General features: G+C 37.0%; 1 pseudogene; it reads left to right on the top strand.

Moving 5' to 3' along the window:
* LOC100619411 (polyadenylate-binding protein-interacting protein 1-like) overlaps positions 1-23,491 on the top strand; it is a 94,779-nt pseudogene that overhangs the window by 21,912 nt on the left and 49,376 nt on the right.

The following is a 23,491-nucleotide window of genomic DNA, read 5'->3' as shown; positions in this document are numbered from 1 at the left end:
AATTCTTTGCTACACACACACACATACACACACACACAAAACCTACTACAACACCCATTCCTATTAAAAACACTAGAAAATAGAGGAATAGAAGGGATAGATAGAAAGGATAGAAGGAATAGAAGGATCCCCAAAATAATAAACAATATTTAAAGCCATCCACAAGTATCATCTGCAATGGGGACAAGTAAGAAGCCTTCCCAATAAGATCAGGAGTGAAACAAGGATGTCCATTATCACCTCTATTATTTAATATTGTACTAGAAATGCTAGCAGTAGCAATTAGAGAAGAAAAAGAAATTAAGGGGATTAAAGTAGGCAGTAAGGAAACTAAACTATCACACTTTGTAGATGATATGATGTTATACTTAAAGAATCCTAGAGAGAGAACAGCTAGATGGCTGAGAGTCAGGCCCAGAGACAGGAGGTCCTAGGTTCAAATGTAACCTCAGATACTGCCTGGCTGTGTGACCCTGGGCAAGTCACTTAACCCCTATTGCCTAGCCCTTACCACTCTTCTGCCTTGGAACCAATACACAGTATTGATTCCAAGACAGAACTTAAGAGTTAAAAAAAAAAAAAGGGAATCCTAGAAAATCAACTAAAAGGCTAGTAGAAATAATTAACAACTTTACCAAAGTTGCAGGGTACAAGAGAAACACATATAAATCATCAGCATTTTCATATATTTCCAACAAAACTCAGTAGCAAGAGTTAGAAAGAGAAACTCCATTTAAAACCACTCTAGACAATATAAAATATTTATCAATCTATGTACCAAGACAAACACAGGAATTATATGATCACAACTATAAAATACTTGTCACATAATTAAAATTGGATCTAAATAAGTGGAAGAACAATAATTGTTCATGGGTAGAACAAGCTAATAAAATAAAAATGACAATCCTATCCAAATTAATTTATTCAGTGCCATACCTATCAAGCTACCAAAAAACTTTTTTTTATAGAATTAGAAAAAATTATTTTAAAGTTCATCTGGAAGAACAAAAGATCAAAAATATCAAGGGAAATAATGGGAAAAAATGTAAAGGATGGGGGCCTAGCAGTACCATATCTTAAACTGTACTATAAAGCAGTGGTCATCAAAACAATATGGTACTGGCTAAGTGAAAGAAGGGTAGATCAATGGAATGCACTAGTGGTATGACTTCAGCAAGTTAGTGTTCAATAAACCCAAAGATCCCAGCTTCAGGGACAAGAACTCACTCTTTGACAGAAACTGCTGGGAAAATTGAAAACATTATGGGAAAAATCAGTTCTAGATCAATATCTCACACTGTATACCAAGATAAATTGAAAATGGGTAAATGACTTAAAAACAGAGAATGAAATGATAAATAAATTAGGTGAACATAGAACCGCATACCTGTCAGATCTATGGGAAAGGAAGGAATTTAAGGCCAAGCAAGAAATAGAGAACATTACAAAATGTAAAATGAATGATTTTGATTACATCAAATTAAAAAGGTTTTGTACAAACAAAACCACCAAATGCAACCAAAATTGGAAGGAAAGCCAAACTAGGAAAAAATCTTTATAACAAAACTCTCTGACAAAGGTTTAATTTCCCAAAAATATAAAGAACTAAGTCAAATTTACACACACACACACACAATCAAGTCATTCTCCAATTGACAAATGTTCAAGGGATATGAATAAGCAGTTCTCAGATGAAGAAATCAAAACTATCAATCAGCACATGAAAAAGTGTTCCAAATCCTTCCTAATTAGAGAAATACAGCTAAAAGCAACTCTGTGGTACCACCTTACACTTAGCAGATTGGCCAATATGCCAGCAAAGGAAAGTTATAAATGTTGGAGGGGATGTGGCAAAATTGGGACACTGATGCATTGCTGGTGGATTTGTGAATTAATCCAACCATTCTGGAAAGCAATTTGGAACTATACCCAAAGGGCTTTAAAAGAATGCCTGCCCTTTGATCCAGTCAAACAACTGCTAGGTTTGTAACCCAAAGAGATAATAAGGAAAAAGACTTGTACAAAAATATTTATAACTATACACTTGGTAGTGACAAAAAATTAGAAAATGAGGGGGTGTCCCTCGATTGGGGAATAACTGAACAAATTGTGGCACCTGATGGTGATGGAATACTATTGTATTGTAAGGAATAATGAACTGGAGGAATTCCATGGGAACTGGACCAACTTCCAGGAATTGATGCAGAGTGAAAGCAGCAGAACCAGGAGAACATTGTACACAGAGGCTGATACACTGTGGTATAATCAAATGTAATGGACTTCTCTACTAGCAGCAATGCAATGATCCAGGACAATTCAGAGGAACTCATGAGAAAGAATGGTATCCACTTACAGAGAAAGAACTGTGGGAACAGAAACACAGAAGAAAAACATATGCTTGATCTAGTAGTTCAATGGGGATATGATTGGGGTTTTGGAATTCAAAGATCACTCTACTGCAAATATGAATAACATCGAAATAGGTCAGCTTCGGGAGGGAAGAGTGGTGGGAAAATTCATGAATCATATAACCATGGGAAAATATTCTAAACAAATAAATAAATTTTTTAACTGCTATAAATATTTTTGTACCTATGGAGGTCCTTTTCCATTTCTTTTTATTTCTTTGGGATATAGACCTTGTAGCAGTTTTACTGGTTAAAGGGAAGGCACAATTTTACAGCCTTTTGGGTTTACTTTCAAATTGTTCTCCAGAAGGCTGGACCAAGTCGCAATTCTAACAGTTTATTAGTGTACCTATTTTCTCACATTTCTTCCAATATTTATCATTTTCCTGTTCTCAAACTTTTTTTTCTTAATACTGACTCTATTTATCTCTTCAAATTTTAAAATGCAGGAACTATTCATGCATACTTTGATCTGTTGTTTTCTCACCTGGGGTTGTTAGTCCTTCTTTAAATAATCTGATGACCCCCATTCCCTGGTTCATCATATTAATGCTGACCTTAATGAAGACACCCAATCATCTTAACCCACTACAGCTTACAATTCCAGAATTCAAGAAATCTCCCAGAGACCTCTTCTCACACAGCAAGCATTAAAGAAATGTACCACCACACCTGGACATTTCCACGCTTAATTTGATATGACTCTTCTTCATTTTTTGTTCTAATCAAAATGACTTACTTGCTATTCTTCAAATCTGATATTCATTTTCCCACTTTTCTGCCTACACACAGTTTTTACATTCCACCTTTAAAATACCGTCTTCTCTCACCTCTGTCTCCTAAACTCCTTACCTTCCTTCATCAAGCAATTTCCCCTATTGCAGGAATACTTTCCAGATGCCCCTCAATGTCAGTATTCTTACTCCTCTCAAATCTCGTTGTATGCTTAATATGTAAGCTACAGGGAAGTAAATATATTTCATTTTGTCTTCATGTCCTAAGGGACAGTGGCTTGAATATAACTAGTATTTAATAACTTTTTCTTTGTTGAAAGGATGAATGAATTCCCTCCAGTTTTCTGACATCTGTAAATTTGATAAAACCAAGAGTATATTACTCAGTGGTTATTTTTGTTGTTTTCCCATGGTTAATCTTGCCCTCTTACAGCTAGGCTGAAAATCATGATGCCTTACAATTCTTTATGGTCCCACAACAGTGCTAGGCACAAAGGAGACACTGAACAAATGTTCAATGATTAATTGAATCACTGTAGTATGATTTTCCATAAGAGAGTTGAATTTTTGATGCTACTAAGATGATGTAAGATGTCTAATTAATCTCCAAAGATAAGGGGCCACCCTCTTCTGGCATGAAATCAGCATTCATTTCATATCCTGCCTGCAAAGCAAATTAGTCAACCAGTGCAGACAAGGTCAGTGAAGATTTACTGGAGGTGTTTATCAGCAGGAAATGATCATCCAAACACAGCAAGCTCCTCTGTGCTTCCACTTGGCAGGTTTGCATTTCCTGCAATGATGGAGCCATCAAAGTTAAAGAGCCTGAAGCCAGAATCAACAAGGTAGGACAAGGGTCTCACTATTTGAATACATCAGTGGCTGTCCTCATCTGTGCTCTAATGATGTCAGTAATATAGGCAGCAATAATGGTGCTACACATGTCCAAAGTATCTAGAACTTTCTCAAAGCATTTTCACATACATGTTCTCATTTAATTCAGTCATTCATCAAAAATTTAGGATATTCATTTATTAAGTACAAGACATTGTACCAGGTACAGTAGAAGATAATCTACAATCTACAACATTCCTACTCTCAAAGAGTTTACAATCATTTGGCCTTCAAAGGATATGCACAGTCTGATTGTCTTTTGGGTGTCCTTCTGATGTGGAGTAAGATCATTGAATTAGAGCTAGATGGAATCTTTAAAATCTTCCAGTGGAGACTCCTTATTTAGAGAGAAGGAAACTGAGACATTGTGAGATGAAGTGACTTGTGAAGGGTGAAACAAGTAGTCTGATCCTGTGGCAGGCACTGGAGATATAAAGATAAAACAAATCCTGCCACCATGGAGCTTACACTCTACTTGGAGAGGGGTTGGATACAATATATATATATATATATATATATATATATATATATATATATATATATACACACACACACACAAGTAAGTAATTATAAGTATGTATAAAGTTGACCACAAAACTCTTGTTTTGTGGTTTGGCTGCATTCTGTAGTTTATTCATAAGCACAGAAACAAAAGGATTTAAATCAAGTATATTAAGCAACTACCACAAGACCACACAGTTGAAGCTCCACCAAGACTTACAACTTATAAGCATATTATTTTGTCATACCCAAACCTAAGTATTTAGGATACCATTCATGTTCTTACTGAGCCTACTGAAAGCTAAAGAGCATCCTCAATTTTTATTCCACTTGTGTCCTAAAACCCTCATTTGGTTTTCCTCAATTACTAATCCCAAAGTTCAAGGTACCATTGGTAGGGGAAACTCAAGGATTAGGGCATTAATGCTTCCTGTGACCATTTTTCCTCATTCTTTCAATGACTGTGACCTCTAATCCTCCCCTATGACTGATTTCCCCCCCAGTGTATTCATCAGCTTGGCAATCTATGACTCCAATTGTTCCTCATCCTCATTGCTTATTCATTGCTAATAAAACAGTGGAGAAAAAAATGAAGGCCAGATGCCAGCATGAAGAAAGACCTCTCTGGCTTCCATTCTCTTCTCCATGAACCATCACTTCTTCATTGTCTACCTAGCCTCATTCTGTGTCATTTCCAATGTATTTGCTACATGTACCTCCTAGGAAACCCGAGCTTTGATGGCATACTTACCTTCAGTGCCAGACTGTAGCAGCTGAGGTCCAGGTCTGAAGTCAAGAAGACCTGAGTTCAAATTCAGCCTCAGATGCTAGCTATGTATGTAGCCCCAGACAGGAAACTTACCCCAGTTTCCTTATCTGGAAAATGTGGATAACAGTAGCAACTACTTCCCAGTATTGCTGTGAGATCAAATGAGATATTTAAAAGTACAATCACAACCTGGCACATAGTAAGCATTAAATAAATGTTATCTATTATTATTAAGAGATTTGAAGGAAGAAAAAGGGCAGAAGAGTATTTCTACCAAGCATATCTGGTCTTATTTTCTACACAAAACATTTATCTAAGCTAGAACAGACTACTCATTATCCCTGGAACAGACTTCCTATATCCATACCTTTGTTCACACTATCTCCTTCTACCTGGACCTAAAAAATACTTTCCCTATCTATTTGAGTCCTATCTTTCTTTCATGTTCCAGATTAGATCCCACCTCTTTTGTAAAGTTTTACCTGAATCACACACACACACACACACACACACACACACACACACACACACCTCATCTTCCTCCTTCTTGCTCATATTTTCTTGGGTTATCTTTCCTGTGTGTATGTTTTGAGGGATATGACAGTTCTTTGTTTTTGCTTTGTTTTGTTTTGGTAGGAGGATTCACAAAGGCAGTTGAAGATTAAATTAATTATTTCTACTTCCTCTGTAAACACAAAGAACAAGTTGACTCTTTTCCTCTTGACAACCCTTCAAATATTGAAAACAGTTATCATTTCTCCAAGCATCTACCATAATTTTTGAAAGCAGCTGAAGGACTGTTCATATGTAATTTATCTACAGTTCTACTGACAGACAAGGTTTGGGAGTTCATTGTCAATAACTGTCTCCTTCTGGAATCATGATAGTTCCAAGAAGGTCCTTGATCAAATTAAGTAATAGTGAGATAAAAGAGTTTCTCTTCCTCCTTGATTTCTTTGATGTTTGGCCCAACTCCAACCCAGCTCTACCTTTCTTCATTGTTTCATCTTGATTGAGACTAACTTCAATTCTTAATCAAGAGGTTAAAGATTCTAAACACATAAGAAGAAAAGGGGGGGGGGAGCTGGGTAGCTCAGTGGATTGAGAGCCAGGCCTAGAGATGGGAGGTCTTAGGTTCAAATCTGAACTCAGACTTCCCAGCTGTGTGACCCTGGGCAAGTCACTTGACCCCCATTGCCTAACCCTTACCACTCTTCTGCCTTGGAGCCAATACACAGTATTGACAAAGAAAAAAAGAAAAGGAGAAAACTGCTACCATGAAGATACTATGATGTAATCATCACTACCAAAATTATTTAGCCTAGAGTTGCAAAGTCAAAGAACCATAGAAACTTAGAGCTAAAAAATATGGACCTTAGAGATTCTACCCAGCTGCCTCATTTTAAAAATTAGGAAAATGATCTCTAAGGAGGTAATGTGACTTGCCCTAGGTTTGCACCTTTTATTTGCTAGGGCAGGGAATCATTTCGGACTCTTTTAAATAATGGAGAAGTTGAGTGAAATATGCTTATTTTGGATTTCTGGTAGACATAAAATAATATTGCCTCAAACCTAGTTTATGAGAAATTCCAATTAGTTATTTATAGCTTGGTACTTTAATTTGTTCTTTATAAGGAAGGTTTCAGAATCTTTAGAAAGATGCAAAACCATCAAGGCTATATACAAAAACAATCAATTCCTTGATTAAAATCTGACAGTTTAATTAATTAGTACTTAATCACTCAACCTTAATTACAATCTACATGGTTATTTGATAATATTCCTAGATTTTCCACTTTGTTGTACACACATGTATTTTATCAGCTGATTACAAAGAGATGAACTTGACCTCAAAACAATGAAAAATGTCAAGAACATGAAAAACTTAATTAACACCCAATTTCTTCTCTGCCGGGATTTTCTCATACTTAATAATTTTGTGACTTAAAAGTTCTTTGAGATCCCCAAGTGAAAAAGACTATTTGCTACCTCCCACCTCAATGATTTTGGCAATTTTCTGAAGTGTTGAATTAATATTCCTGTAATTAACTGGTTCATTAACAAACTCAAGCTCTGAGCTGGTATTTTCAAGATTTCTTTTATCGGAAGGTTAGAGATGAGGGAAAAGGGAAAAGTTTCCAGAATTATGTGGATTGTTGCTAGATTCCAAGAATGACATTGAAGAAAATGAGGTATAAAATTGAAGAATTCCAAAGACAAAAAAGAAAGACTATGATTAAATTCTAAGATTAAAAAGGAACTCAAAATATCATTATGTTAATCTCCTTACCTTCCATCTAATCCAACCTAATTCTTGCAAAATAGACCAGAAGTTAATTCAGCACAATTCAATTCAACATCTATTCATTAAGCATCTCCTCTGTACAAGACACTGTAATAGACAAAAATTAAACAATGCTTGCCCTCAAAATATTTTTCTTATATACTACCGAGGGGCAGAATAAATACAAATACAAGTAGATAAATACAAATATTTACAAAATTATATTAAGTAATTTCAAGAGAGGAAGATCTTTCAGAAAAGGATACATTTTATCACAAGATAGCCCTACTCAAAATCTTTCCAAGGCTTTCTATTGCCTAGAAATTCAAGATCAAATTGCTAAGCCAGAGATATTCAGAGCCCTCAATTGGCTACAACTTATAATAAATTGCTCTGGGCTGGGTATGATAAGGTAGTCCTCTGGTAATTTAGGTCCAATACTGGAACAAACAAGATACTCATACATAATTCATCAATTAACAAAACAAGATTTACTTAGCCAAAACAGGAGGTGATATTTAATAAGGATAGGCAGTGAGAACCCCTTCCATGGATTCAGCTGAGCAATTATCTTATGGGAATTCACCATCAAAACATCTAGAGCCCTTCTAGATCCTTGCAGTTGCGTTGTAGTTAAGGGATGAAGAAATGATGTCAACATTCTGAACATTTAAGTCTCCTTGTGAAGTTTTAACACTTGCTTATCAAGACAATTTTGAATTTCAAAGCAAAGAATCTTACTTTTGAACCTCTGAATCATAGCTCTCTATGGTGATGCAGGATTTTCAAGGGAAAAAAAAAACTAAAAAGAAAAAGACTAACCTATATGGAGAGTTGGGATGAGGGGAGAGGGGAGAAAAGTCTAGGATCCTACCACACATATCTAATTTAACTTACTACATAAAATGGCTACCCAAGCAAGGTTGATCTCTACTCATTGTCCCTGAAACATTTTATCCATTTTACATCCATAAATTTATTCAGAGTTTTTCCATGTCTTTTCCTTTGAAATGCCCTCCCCACCTATTGGTTTACTACTCTTCCATTGGAAGGGATAACTAATAATGTTGGTCTCCAAGGATCTTTGATGACTTCTGGTGATGATCTTGATGTGATCTACCCCAGAGGTGGAAAATATGGGACACATTTGCGTGCTCCTGGTTATTACACCCTGCTACAATATTCTGCACTCATTTCTTCAAGGCTAACCATATAATCTCAACTTCAGTCTGCTAGGGCAGTAGTTTTCAAGTTTGATTATTTATCCCATTGATTATTCATTTATTTATCATATGCAACTATGTTATTACAGGCATCTAGTTCACATTGTGACTGTCGTGGTTTCTATATATTGTAGTTTTAATATTTCACAGGTTGGCATAAGAAATTAAATGAGAATTTGGGGGGGAGGGTTGCAGAACCCACAGATGACACACAAAGGCCAGCAAACAATACAGAAAAAGCTTAGAAACTCAGAAGTATATAAAATATATGTATAGTGTTCTATAATATCAACATATTTTATCTCTTAATGCCATAAATATACACAATTTCCTTTATGGTAAACACCTCATAAGAGAAAAAGAAAAAATTCAAACTTCTCTGGTACAAAGGAAAGGTCAAAAACTTTTACGCAGATTTTCCAGATCACAGGAGTACTAGATCCCTAACCCCTGAGATGTGGAAGGGATACTTATACTTACATTATAAGACATATTAAAAGTAGACATTTTAAAAAAATGAGGCATAGATTAAATGATATTAAGTTTCAATTCATGAAGAGATCATTGGAGTTAATTGAGTAGAGATAAAACAGTTAGATCTGCATTTTAAGATTACCAATTTGGAAGCAATATGGAGTATGGATTGGCATGAAGACAGACAGACTTGAGGCTGGAAGGCCAATTAGGAAGGTATTGAAATAATCTAGGCAAGAGGTGATGAGGACCTCAAGGAGATTGAGAGTTATATGTGTGAAGAGAAAGCTATGAATGTGAAAGATGCTGTAGAAGAAGGAATTTTTAAAAATTTGGCAATGTGGGCTGAGGAAGAATGAGGAATCGAAGATAATATCAAAACTGTGAGCCTGGGCAACTGGAAGAATAGTGGTATTTTTGATAATAATAGGGAAATGAGAAAAGATGATTAATATTGATTAATAACAGGTGAAGGAGGCAGGATAATTTCACTCAGTAACGTCTCCAATTGTCTATCATGGTAAGAGTAGGGTACCATCTTTGAATAGTCCAACTGGTTGATTGAATATCCCTTGGGTCATACTGGACCCCTAATAACAGTTATTTCCCTTTCCCACACCCCAGAGTTACATAACCTTCACTTTAGAGACCACTCTCCTGTATTATAGCAGTTAGAACATTTCCCTGATAAGGTCAGGCTAATGATAAACATGCCTTATTCACAGATGCCATACATGGCTAATAAAGCCAAGCAGAATGCTCCCAGCTTAAGACTTTTTTCCTTCTAAAGTATTTCACAGTCATCAAAACCTTTCCAAGTTGAAATTCCTTCATACTCTCAAGGTGCTCTCTGACGTAGATACCATTTTAAATTAAGACAGAACAAAAGATAGGCTAAAGAGGTTAGTTTAGTATCCTCTATCCCTCTAACCCAAATTCCTGTAATCATTATGCATATCTTTCAGCAACAAGGTTGCAAGCTTTTGTCACATATACTGTCCTTCAAAAAAAACCTCAGTGTCCCTACATTTTAATCTTTTTATTGGATTATTTCAGGGATTCATCCAAATCATTCCACATCAGAGATGTGGTCCACAAGACTATATATAGCCAGCATTATTGAACACTACATTGAGGTCTTGAGCTTTCCTCACAAGGAAAAGTACTTGGAGCTATTAGAGAAACAGATCTGTAATGGGAGCATAACATAAAGTAATGGTAGAAGGTAAGGTCCAAGTCTTTTGTTTCCCCCATGTTATGACTCTAGGTCCTTGAAGCTTGGGGATCATGTAAGTAATCTTCTCTCCACAAAAATCGGTACCACTCCAGAAATTTCCAGGCTTTTTATACTTAACTCCTCCATACATATTATATAATCTATAAAAAGTGACCTACTTGTGGTCTTTTCTTTCTATGTGTTTGCTTTGCCTATCCCCCAAACCTGTAATGTTTTCCTCCTCGCCTCTGTTTATTAGTTTTCCTGGCTTCCTCTAAAGCAAAATTCAAATCCCACCTTCTACAGGACACCTATTGTGATAGCCTGAGTTGCTAGTTCTATCCCTTCTCAGATTACCTTCTTTCTACTCTGTAGGCTTCTAGTAGGTACCTAGCTATTTATTGATCTCTACTAGACTGTGACTCCTTGAAGGCAGGAACTATTTTTTTCCTTTTTTTTTGTTCTAGTGCTTAGTACAGTACCAGACACATAGGAGGTACAGTCACTTGTCATGGCTTCACTGTATCATGGATTTTTTAAAAATATAACTAATTCTATATCTGGGAGTTTTCACTATATGGCGGGATTTTGCAGATGATGGCATACTATTGGCTAATGGAATGAAAGGCAACCAACCACAGCACTGTGTTCTGTATCCGGCACTGATTGGCTCAGTGATTGTAACCTCTGTCTCTTTGCTCTCCAGCAACATCCCAATATCTGATCACTGCAGATAGTGTTGCTCTGCAGTGTTATGTTTTTGTGAAGTTTTCATAAAAGTTTGAATTTATTTCAAGCCCTATGCCACCCAAACATTTTGCGCCTTCTAAGGCTTCTGAAAGAAAATTGTTAAGAGGGAAGGAAGGAAGGAAGGAAGGAAGGAAGGAAGGAAGGAAGGAAGGAAGGAAGGAAGGAAGGAAGGAAGGAAGGAAGGAAGGAAGGAAGGAAGGAAGGAAGGAAGGAAGGAAGGAAGGAAGGAAGGAAGGAAGGAAGGAAGGAAGGAAGGAAGGAAGGAAGGAAGGAAGGAAGGAAGGGAGGGAGGGAGGGAGGGAGGAAGGAAGGGAGGGAGGGAGGGAGGGAGGGAGGGAGGGAGGGAGGGAGCGAGGGAGCGAGGGAGCGAGGGAGCGAGGAAGCGAGGAAGCGAGGAAGCGAGGAAGCGAGGAAGCGAGGAAGCGAGGAAGCGAGGAAGCGAGGAAGCGAGGAAGCGAGGAAGCGAGGAAGCGAGAAAGCGAGAAAGCGAGAAAGCGAGAAAGCGAGAAAGCGAGAAAGCGAGAAAGCGAGAAAGCGAGAAAGCGAGAAAGCGAGAAAGCGAGAAAGCGAGAAAGCGAGAAAGCGAGAAAGCGAGAAAGCGAGAAAGCGAGAAAGCGAGAAAGCGAGAAAGCGAGAAAGCGAGAAAGCGAGAAAGCGAGAAAGCGAGAAAGCGAGAAAGCGAGAAAGCGAGAAAGCGAGAAAGCGAGAAAGCGAGAAAGCGAGAAAGCGAGAAAGCGAGAAAGCGAGAAAGCGAGAAAGCGAGAAAGCGAGAAAGCGAGAAAGCGAGAAAGCGAGAAAGCGAGAAAGCGAGAAAGCGAGAAAGCGAGAAAGCGAGAAAGCGAGAAAGCGAGAAAGCGAGAAAGCGAGAAAGAAAGAAAGAAAGAAAGAAAGAAAGAAAGAAAGAAAGAAAGAAAGAAAGAGTCAGGAGTAAAAAGTCTTCAAAAGTCAAAGCTTTATGAAGAAACTAATAACATCCAGCAAATTCTCTGTTTCCACACTTTCAAAAAGGGAAGAGCAACTATCAACAAAAGAAACTCCCAGATAAGGCAAAGATCCTTGTGACCAGGCCTCTCTCCTTCATTACTCCACTAGACTCATATCCACAGCCAACCACTTCTTTCTATGAGGTTTAATGATCCCATTTCTATTTGACAGCCACTGTTCTATACCTACTGCAGCAAGTAATATGTGAATTCATATATTCCATATACATTCATATGGGCCTAGAGTCAGAAAAATCTGTGTTGGAATGTGATCTCACACATTTAATAGCTATATGACTCTTGGCAAGTCACTTAACCTTTATCTGCTTCATTTTTCTCAACTACAAATTGGATATAATAATAACCTCTTGTAATTGTTATGAAATAATATTTATAAAGCATTTACCACAGAGTTTGAAATGTAGTATACCCGTAATAAATACATATTTCTTTGTTTCTTTCCTTTCTTTTCCCCCCTTTTTATCCTTCCTTCTTTCCTTTCTTCCTTCCTTCCTTCCATGTGTGTTTACCTATACTTTTATTTCATGTTGAACTATTTGACTAAGCTCCTTGAATAAAGAAGGCATTAGACTACTGATTGTGTTAACTCTCCATTTTACTATCAACACCAGTCATTTTAATTACCCAAATTATGGAAATCATACAAACATGATGGGCTCTTACAATAGAAGGGATTTGAACATTTCTTTCCTGGGAAACTTTTTCTCTCCAATATTATTTTCCATTAATTTTGAGATGCATTTTTACAGGATTTTTCATTATTTTCCCAGCATGAATCTAATAGGAACCAAGAAGTACTTTTTAAAAACCCTATTAATGTTATCTAATGGAAATTCTCCCAATATCACAATTGCTTTAGGTTTTTATTTTAGAGTTAACCTTGGGGAGCATTTAGATACTCTTTGGGACATATACAGAAGACTAAGGAAATCTTTCATTTCCACTTCATCGGAGAGCTTTACACGCTTGGCTAGGCTTGGAACTGCTTATTCCTAATTTGTTTCTCTGCTTGGATATTGATTTGACTCACATTGTATATCACAAATGCATATTAATATCAAGCTGTGGAGCCATGGGGAGAATGTGGTTTAATAGTTAATTTTTAGCTCCTGAAGTCCATATACTTTTTTGCTTTTGGCTACTCAACTTGTTGTTGCTGCTCATATTTGAATTTTGTGATTTTTGCAGCAAGAAATTGCTTTCCAAGAAGAAAAGTTTTCAAATGAAGAAGAAACAAAGATGCTAATAATCAATAGAAAAACTTCACCAATAATCAAAGATATGCAAAGTAAAACAAATTTAAAGAACTACTTTGTATTCATCAATTTGGTAAATGTAATTAAAACCATTGAAACTTGATGTTGGCCATTCTGTGGAGATATAGATAGACTTATTCATAGCTATTGGAATTACAAACTTGTAGAAATGTTTGAAAAACTCATGTTAAGTATGCAACAAAGTACAAAGATATGCATGTTGTTTGAACAAAAAATCCACACATATATTCCACCGAGAGGAGGGCAATATGTGACTCAAGTCATTTAGTCCTACTCTACCAGTCAAAATAAATTTGGACAGAATAGCAAAGTAAAAAGCAGGAGGGAAAATCAAGCAACAGAACCAGTGTCACCTCCAGAGACAATTGAGTGAAGACATATGTGCCACTAAGAAGGATATGTGGTCTCTTCTCTGAGCAAATCCCTGGAAAAACTCACCTTTTAAGGTGAGAGAGAGTTTAGACATCAGTGCCTGCTGTTTGAAGACTTCTCCTGCCTAAATCCAACTTGTTTACTGGCATGATCTAAGAAAAATTTTGCTTCTCCTTGCCACATCCTTTCCCTTTGAGGCTTGAAAGATTGCCTCCCTGATACCATTCTCTCTACTTCTATAAATGCTATCAGATTCTAATAGAAGTTCCTGCTGCTTTTCTTCAAGGTTGCTACAACCCCCTGCTTTTTTTTTTCATTTAGAATAAGACAAATACTTGAATTAGTTTGATCTTTTTTAAAACCCATGAAAAACACCAATCTACATAAGCAATATTCACTGCCTTTCATCTTATGGCAATGCTTACATCTGAAAGGGAACAACTTTGTTTAATGAAACCCCAAATTTACCCAAGATAACTTGTCTTGGAGAAACCACCTCCCTTGTCCCAGACTGAACAATAAAGCATGTCTTGCTCACTAGAATCAAATCTTAAGTATCCTTTTTGTCTTCTTAGTTTCTCTTATTATATTACGTATCTGGCTATATCCTCTTTTTCAAGCCTATATGTGACTAGTCAGTTGTTCCTCCTTGTCTAAATTTCCTAGGATATATATAATAGATATAATGTTATTTATATATTATGCATAATATATAAACTAGTTTATATATATATATATATATCCAAGTTCTTTATTTCTATGGAAATTCCCATTATTGATGTCTTTCTTGGAGACTGTTCCCAGAGTCCCAGAGCAATGGCTCTGTGTGGTGGCCATAAGAGCATTGTCTCTCGTCCTAATTAAAGACATGTCTAGTATAACTGCTTTGGCAAGTTCTGCATTTTTTCAGATTGACAAAGAAATGATGTCTGTCCAAACATTTAGAAGAACACGCTCTTATTCAGATTTTTACCTTTGTTAACTCAACTTACCAGCACGAGTGCTCACAAACAAAAGAACTTCTCAGGAAGCTGGAAAACTTCAATGTTTTAGCCCTCAACAGAAAATCCTCAGTCCTTACTCCTAGCTAAGTTAGAGCAAATGAATCTCATATACTCTATTCCTTCCACAGCATTATACAGTGCGCCTCCCACAAGACCAGCACCTCCCACTCATCCTTTTTTTTTAATCTGAGGAGACACACTCACATCCTTTTCCATTTGCTTTTCCAATTCCTTTTATATCTCTCACCCCCAATTTGTTTACCATGAAGCTTTGATAAGTCTAGAAAAGGGAGGAAAAGAATGGAAGCAGTGACAAAGCTAATAGCTTCTCTCAGTGTTCCTTGTTCAGGGCCAACATCATGTGATACCTGTTCAAAAATATTTATAGGAACACTATTTCTAAGTGTCAAAAACTAACCAGGCAACCAAAAAACTTAAAGTTCAAATCTGAATGTCTAACAATAGGAGGATGGTTAAGAAAAAAAAAAGTCTGGTGCATTCATTAATGAAATACTACAATGTGATTAAGATTGAAAAATATGATGACTAGAAAGAAATCTGAAAAGATCTTCATTAAATAATGAAATAGACAATAAAAAAGTAACAAGACATATGCAACCTTAAGAGTAATGGCATCAAAAAATAATCAAAAAATAAATGCTTATGAAAATTTATAGGGATTAACTTAAAGGTCATTATGACCTTTAAGTCAATTATCTAAAAGCATATAGGTGCATAGAAAGTTTAATCTTGATATTTAATTATAAATTTACAATGAAACATTATTAAATAAAAACTGTTGACCATAGATGCTGAAAAAAAAAATACTCCTAGGCCCTGATCTAAATCTTCAAAAAAACCACTAAAGTTAAAATTTTTTCATCTATTTTTGAGGCAGGAAAGGCCAAATATTGCCATTATCCAAAAGTATACAGGCATGAAACAAAAAATGAGCACTAGGAAGCAGATAAGCGTAGGAAAGTTGAGTGGGCTTAGGAAAACCCAAAGGAGTTATTTCTACATGGAAAGGAGTAGGAAAATAATTTTGAGGAGGCATAATAAAGACAACTCTGACTCTAGCCTCTATTTTAACTTAATAAATAGAAAGGAGGCTATCTCCCCTATGCTTGAGGTAATCAGCATAAATTTGGGTAAATATAAAATGAACTGTTTGGTTCACCAGTTGGAGAGAGGATACAGGAGAAAGGAAACCAGAAAGAAAAATGGAAGACCCAGGCAGGACAAAGCTATAATGTTAGTAGAGTGTCCTCTCACATCTTCAATAGAAGATGACTTCTCCTAGAGTCCAACTTCTAGAATACAATTTAGTATAGGATCATGGATCTAGAGAAGCAGCTAGGTAGCACAGTGCCAGGGCTAGAGTCAGGAACTCCTGAACCAGATGCTGCCTCAGCAACTTAATAGTTGTATGACCTTGAACAATCCATTTAGCCCTATTTGCCTCAGTTTCCTCATTTATAAAATGAGCTGGAGAAGGAAATGGTAAACCATTCAAGTATCTTTGCCAAGAAAACCCCAAATAAGGTTATGAAGAGTCAGACATGACTGAACAATAACATAGATACAGAATTAAAAGGGATCTTAAACATCATCTACTCCAACCCCTTTATCTTACTTATGAGAAAATTGAGACTAATGAAGATTGAGTGACTTGTCCAAATGAAATTTAAACTATGAATTCAGTTTCAATGCTTTTCCCCAGTATACCACACTGCTTCCTTAAAGGCTCTGTAAAAAGCCCTAACTGCTCTCCAACCAAAATAAAAATTATTATTTATCATCACTCTCAGGTGTCTGCATGAAAGTTCTTTTAGATCTTTATCCCTTTGTCACTATGAAAAAGATAATTCTCTGAGAAAGAGTGATATATAAACTATTCTCAATATGAATGAAAGTCCCGAGATTAGATTTTATGTTCAGGGGTTAAGAGTATGCCTGGCCTGTGTCAATGGGACAAGAAACACTGAGATGAGAAGAGAGTTTAGTGCAAGGAGTCTGAGAGATTTCAAAATAAATTTCATCTATCATACAATTTTTCTGGAGTTGATATTTGTTCTTCTTCTCTCTTTTTACCTCCTCTCAACTTTCTTTACTAGTCTGTCTGCCTAGGTGATAGTTGCAATCTGGTATCTCCTGGCTACTCAAGATCCTCCAGTTCTATTATTCTCCTGGAAGTTCCTTGTTCTCCATCCTCCACTATGTCGCATAAAAACTTATCTGAGTAATATATGGTAAAATAGGGTAAATAGAGTAAAAATTGGCTCTTTAGTGCAGAGTAGTAATGCATAAGAGAAAAATACAATAAATTAACTCATGAAAACCTAATTAATAACTGATGGGATGGTGTTTTAGAGACATCCCTAAATGTATGGTTACATTAACATGGGACTACTAAAAAACGCAATAATATAGTCTAAAAGAATGAAGACTAAAGAATCTATCCTTTTCAAACCCTCTACTCCTTTCTCGTGAGTTGTTGTAAGAATCAAATGAGATAATATTTGTAAAAAGTGCTTTACACGGTGCCTGGGATATAGTGAGAATTATATAAATATAGATTTGGCAGTTACATGGCATATTGGATTGAGCACTGGGCTTGGAATCAGGGATATTCATCTTCCTGAGTTCTAATCTGGCCTCAGACACTTAACTAGCTTTGTGACCCTAAGCAAGTCACTTAACCCTATTTGCCTTGACTTACCTCATCTGTAAAATGAGCTGGCAAAGGAAATGGCAAACCACTCCAATATCTTTGCCAAGAAAAATCCTAAACCCTCAGAGTCGGACACAAATGAACAACCACTATATAAATAATTATCCTTTTTCCTTACCCTTCTTTCTTCCACTTCTCTCATCTTCTGTAACCACCATCCTACTTTTGGCCATCATCCCTCTTGCTAGATTTTTGAAATAGTATCCTAATCAGCTCTACAGTCCATAACCAACCAATATTGGTCATGATTTCCAAAGTAATCCTCCAAATACACAGCACTAGTCTTGCTGTATCCCATTGCCTAAAGAATGAATTTCAAATTCTTAAGTCTGGCATTATAAACCCTCTACAGTCTGCCTCAATTTACATTTTCTGCCTTATTTCACATGATTCCTCTTCACACTACTTCCTAGAATCTAGACATGTTGGGTTTCCCTCTATTCTTATAGAAAACACCAGTTTCCTTTACTTAGAATGTTCCCCCATGGGATCCCCTCATTTCTGTTTTAGGAAAGCCTGTGTTGAGTCCTGCCTCTAGCACATGATTGCTGTGGAACCCTGGACAAGTCACTTAACCCCTCAAGAGTATCCCAGGAAACTCTCTAAGACTAAAAATTACTTACCAAAGAAGATAAGAGTCTATATTCATAGAGGGAATTTCTCATCTGAAAGTCCTTACACTAATTAAATAGGTTTCATTTTTTAAATACTTTATGTAACATATACTTACACATAAACATAAATTCACATTTATGCATAAACTATGTATGATTCAGAGAGAGAGTCAGAAACCAAAGACTGATGGGAGACTAATTTGGAGGTAAGATGTACTTTCTTTACTATACCCTTTAAATCCCAGTTGTAGGTTATGACACTACCTTACATATACAATTTTAATTCAGGAAGATGAATTGTTCTTTTTTTTTTATTTTTGTGAATAATTTAAATGAACCCCTAAAGGTATCCCCCGATCTGAACTCTAGAGACACCCAGCTTTCAGTTACCTTTCCAAGCTTGGACTTGTCAAAGCCTGAGTTAGTTAATATAATAGGGAATAAAGCTGTACACTCTGCCAGGAAATTATCGGCCCTGGAAGAATGTAGACGAATGTTAAGCCTCATAAAAGGAGGAAACAGTATTGAAAACAAAGCAAGATGTGGGAATAAGCAAAGCTGGAGTTGCTGAAAGAGAGATTCACGGAAGATAAACAAAGCATATTTGATAAAATGGAAAATGAAATTGCAGGCGCCTGGTGGAGTGGTACCAATAATAGGTAAATAGACTCTCCCTCAAAGACTGCTAAATTGCTTGGCAGAGTTTCAAGAACCTCTGAATATGCATTTTCCATTGTATTCAGTTACTCTACATACAAATAATTGGGTAGGTAAGGGAGTTAAATCTTCTTCTCATTGGTAATGTGGCACTTCCTTTCCAATAAATCTCTGAAACAATAGCCTTTCACATTCCAACTCCAAAAAAAGGGGTACAGGGGAGCCTTTATAGAGATGCTGAGGCTGCTCTTTAGCCAGGACCTGGGCTTGGGGCTTTGGAGTGGGGCACGAAGGAGGATGGGGTACACCAACATCTGTTTATATAGATTTTGTGCTTTGATCCCTATAGTGACAGACAGGGCTGCCCTCCATGCATCCTTAGCAGACTGCATTTGCAGGTTGGTATGCATTTATGGACAAGAAAAATGAGCAAGATAACCAGACGCCTGGCCCACATAGATCAGTGACCTCAGCTTAAATCAACTATAAGAATTCTCAATCATAAGGTCATAGATTTAAAGCTAGAAGGCCCTTAAAGACTAGCTAGTGGGAGAATTCTTAACCTTTTTTGTATCAGAGGCCCCTTTGGGCAGTCATCTCAGAATAGCATTGATGTGGGACTCTAGGTTTACCTTGAACCCCCAAATTATAGAAGTGTTTCAGGCCAAATTATAAGCAAGAAAATTAATTTGCTCCCTTGCATTCTTGTGACTAACCCTAAAACATCAAAGAATACCTGATAAGGCCCCCAACATCCAATGGAAAGTCCCTTGAGAGAATTATTCTCCTTGGATTCTTCCTTAGGTTTCAAGAAGGACACAGAGATACACCTCCAGGCTATGCTTTGAAACCATCCTGTTGTATCTAAGACATCTATTTGCCCCCTAAACTATGAGGGTCACGGCCTATGTCTTCAGGACATAAGACACCACTGTGACCTCAATCAAGTGACAAACAACCCCCCCCCATGTGTGCCTGAGTTCAAAGTATCCTCAAGTTACATATTACCTGATGTAAAGTGTATAAAAACTCCAGAGCTGATCTCTTGGAGGAGGCAGCTTTCCATCGATGCTACCCTCCCAGCCAAATTCAACATAATTACAAATTAATAAACTTCTCTTTTTATATTTAAACTAAGTTTTGGAGTCTTGCATTTTTGTGTCTACTTGGAAAAACACAGAACTACTAAAGTAGTCAGAAAAACCAAGTCTTTAATTAGGAAAGAGATAGCTCCAGTAATTGGCCACTATCACAGAAGCAAGTACCAAAAACGACATAGAGTCAAAACCCTGGGGCTCAGAGGACATTATCTCCAGGAGGAATGAAGGCTCTAGACTATTCTCCAAGGAACAATAGAACTGGGGATGTTTTATATCCTTTGGGGAACTCAGGACATTAAACCTACACTGATAGGTTATAAGTAAGCAGGCTAGGGAAAGAGACTAGCCAAAGGCCAGAGAATCATCTACTTACAATGGATACCAAAAGGATGGTTCTTGCACAGGTATTGGTGTTCTTGGGAAAGGATCTCTGATACAATGGGGAAACATCTAAGACTAAGAGGGTAATTAACATTCTATTAGATCTGCTAGCCCCACCTAAGCTGAAATCATCAAGAACTTTAAGGTCTATTGTTCAGTCTGAAATGGGTGAGTCTGGGACTTCCCTAAGGGTGAGTTCTAAGGGAAGCATGGCAAAATTGGGGACTTTAGATTTCAAGGTGACACTTTCAAAGGGTACTCATTCCAAACCCAAAGGGTTCACCTCAAGCCCCCCACAACAGCATGTTTAATAGTTGAAGGAAATGTTAATTTCCAAATAAAGGATTAGTAAAAATAAAGATGCAACTTTTCAGAATCCAAATTCATGGAACCCCAAAATCTTGCTTTCATAAGCAATTCAGTACAATGCAAGAAAGAGAATGGTGAGTTAGATATGGGGGACCTGTTCTCAAGAAGCTGATAGTTAATTAGGCAAAGTAAGACAAATTCCCAGATAATTCTAATGCAAAGTAGAGGGTGAAGAGGCAAGTATTTGTGAGATTTCAAAATGGGGTCCTAATCCACTGTGAATCCCTTTTTGCTTTCATTGTGATAATGTCAAAGTGGTGACAAAGGAAACAAAATGTGATAAGAAAGTTTTAAAACTGTCTAAAATGTTATGGGGTGCAGATGTGTACCCCTGGGGTTTGGTAAGGATACCTTTTGCAAGAATGCAACACTCCAAAACTTAGCTTAAAAACAAAAAGAGAAATTTATTAATTTAGAAAGCAATATTGAGAATGGCCAGGAGGAGAGCAAGATTGAACAGCAAGATGGAGAGCAGTTCCTTGGGAGGACAGCATGAATGGAAAGGCCATTCCCCATGAGGACAGCTTGGACGGAAAGGCTGTCCCCCAGGGGACATCAGTTTTGGGGATCTTATACTCTTTACAACAGATGCTATGTCATGGTGTGGATGTGACCTAGAGTGCTTGTCACTCAGGCATTTGGTGGAGTGAGGTGGTCATCTGACTGGGGTCTGCCTGGAGGCATAAAGATTCCTTAACAAACAGATATCTAGAGATGTAGCCTGATAGACTCAAGGTGTAGCCTGGAGGTGCATCTCTCTGTCCATAATAGTTTGCCTGAGTTTCTGGGAGTACAATGCCCATGTCATCTCCCCCCTCTCCAATTATATAAGGGAAAGGGGGCAATGGTCTCAGTGTTCTGTAACTTCTTCAGAGCTGAGAATGGACATAGAGTTGCCCCTGCCTAACATCCCTGCCTAGGAGAGAGAGGTATTGACTGTAGGCCATGTCCAGAGCATCAGGTAGTTAAGAGCTAAAGTAAAAGGGGTTAAGATAACAGGTAGGGAAAGGCTGTGGGCACAGGATCTTAGGGACATGTCCTCAGTGAATGCCTAGGTCCTAGGTAGCTGGGAACCTGCTTGGAGATATGAAGGATGTCCAGCAACTGCTTCCCCTGATTGGCAGACAGGTCACAAGGGGGAGAGTCAGTCACTAAGATAGAAGTATAGAAACCAGGACTAGGGCAAATACTAGAACACCAGATAGAAACAGAGAAAAATAATACAATAGCAATTGATATTAAACATTTGCATTTGGGTATCTTAGCCAACAGACTTCATCTTCAGAAATCATCTTCTAAAATTGGATTCCTGAGTTGTTTACAGAGTTAGTATGTGATGTTTCTGTTAAAGAATATCCTTTTGCAAAGTACACATTAACTATAAACATCTATAAACACTTGAGTAACAATATTTTACAGATGAATTTCTTTTACACCTGATTCTAGGGGAAATTAAGAAAGTTTTGAGTTATATTTCCAAGCTCAAGATCCAAACTTCAATTAAGGCTGCAAATACAAGCCATCAATTAATAAATTTCACCTACTTCTCAAAGTATGTTCCCTAACATTTTGATAATTTTCAATTATTAACCTAATAGGTGGTTTGGGGAAATGGAAACTTTAATTTTACAATTTGCATTGTGCTGATTATGGGAATTTGTCATGAAGGAAGAGGCCCAAAGGAAAATATTTCCTCAAGTCACAAAGGACACAGTGAGTAGCTTCGTGTACCAAGGCTGTCACTGACTCATGCCATTATTGCTTCACTCAAGGATTAGCAGCCTAGATGGTCAGAAGAGGTCCATTCCCAGGTGAGCCCAGAATATGCCTCTGTAACCATCCCAGGACGTTCTCTCTCCTTTGTGTACTTTGTCACCATTAGATCCCAGAAGCCTTCTTTTTCCTTAAAGGGCAATTCTCACCCATTACAGCTCAGAGAAATTCTGCTTATCAGCAGTCCAGAAACAATTTTCCATACCCTCAAACAAGCTTTTCTGACCATTTCACCTCTCTAAGGATTCCTTAAAGCCTATGGGTCTACATTATAGCAATTATTCTTACATATTTTGTCAATAATTAATTTATCACAAATTAGTCACAAAACTTGAACAGGAATGTTGAATTCATTAGATCTACAGTAAATACAAATTGGGGCTAGATAAAATCCTCACCTTAGACCATCTAAAGAAACTAAGACAAGATCAGTCAGGAATCTTTCTAAAGAATTTTCAGAGAAATTCCAAAATTATTTGTGATTTTACTAAACTACATCAATTCTAGAAATTATCCCTAAGTTAAAGATCCAATTACGAGAACAGAACATCTATCTGGTCGCTTCACCTTCTCTCTCTCTCTCTCTCTCTCTCTCTCTCTATCTATCTATCTATCTATTTATCTATCTAACTATCTGTCTGTCTCTCTCTCTCTCTTTTCCTTCAAAACCCTCTGCTTAAAAAGCAGAACACAACTTCCATTCTTCCCTCACAAACCTGCATACTCAAGCTTTATGGACTTTAGATCGAAGTCCCTCCTTCTTCTGAATTCAAATCCAACATACCTTCTCCACCTTCTCTGACTTGCTTTTACCATCATAAGTCAAACAAACATTCCATTGGTATCACTTCAATTGCTAATCGGTAACCAAAAGAATTCTGATTTAAAGGATCATTGAAATAGTGTATCTTTAGCATAGTACTCATCAGTTATGAATTTCAGTTCATAGT

This window comes from Monodelphis domestica, chromosome 7, assembly GCF_027887165.1.
Source record: "Monodelphis domestica isolate mMonDom1 chromosome 7, mMonDom1.pri, whole genome shotgun sequence".
In the NCBI taxonomy this organism is placed as follows: Eukaryota; Metazoa; Chordata; class Mammalia; order Didelphimorphia; family Didelphidae; genus Monodelphis; species Monodelphis domestica.
Note: the sequence above shows the minus strand (reverse complement) of the source record. Positions and strands in the feature narration are given on the sequence as shown.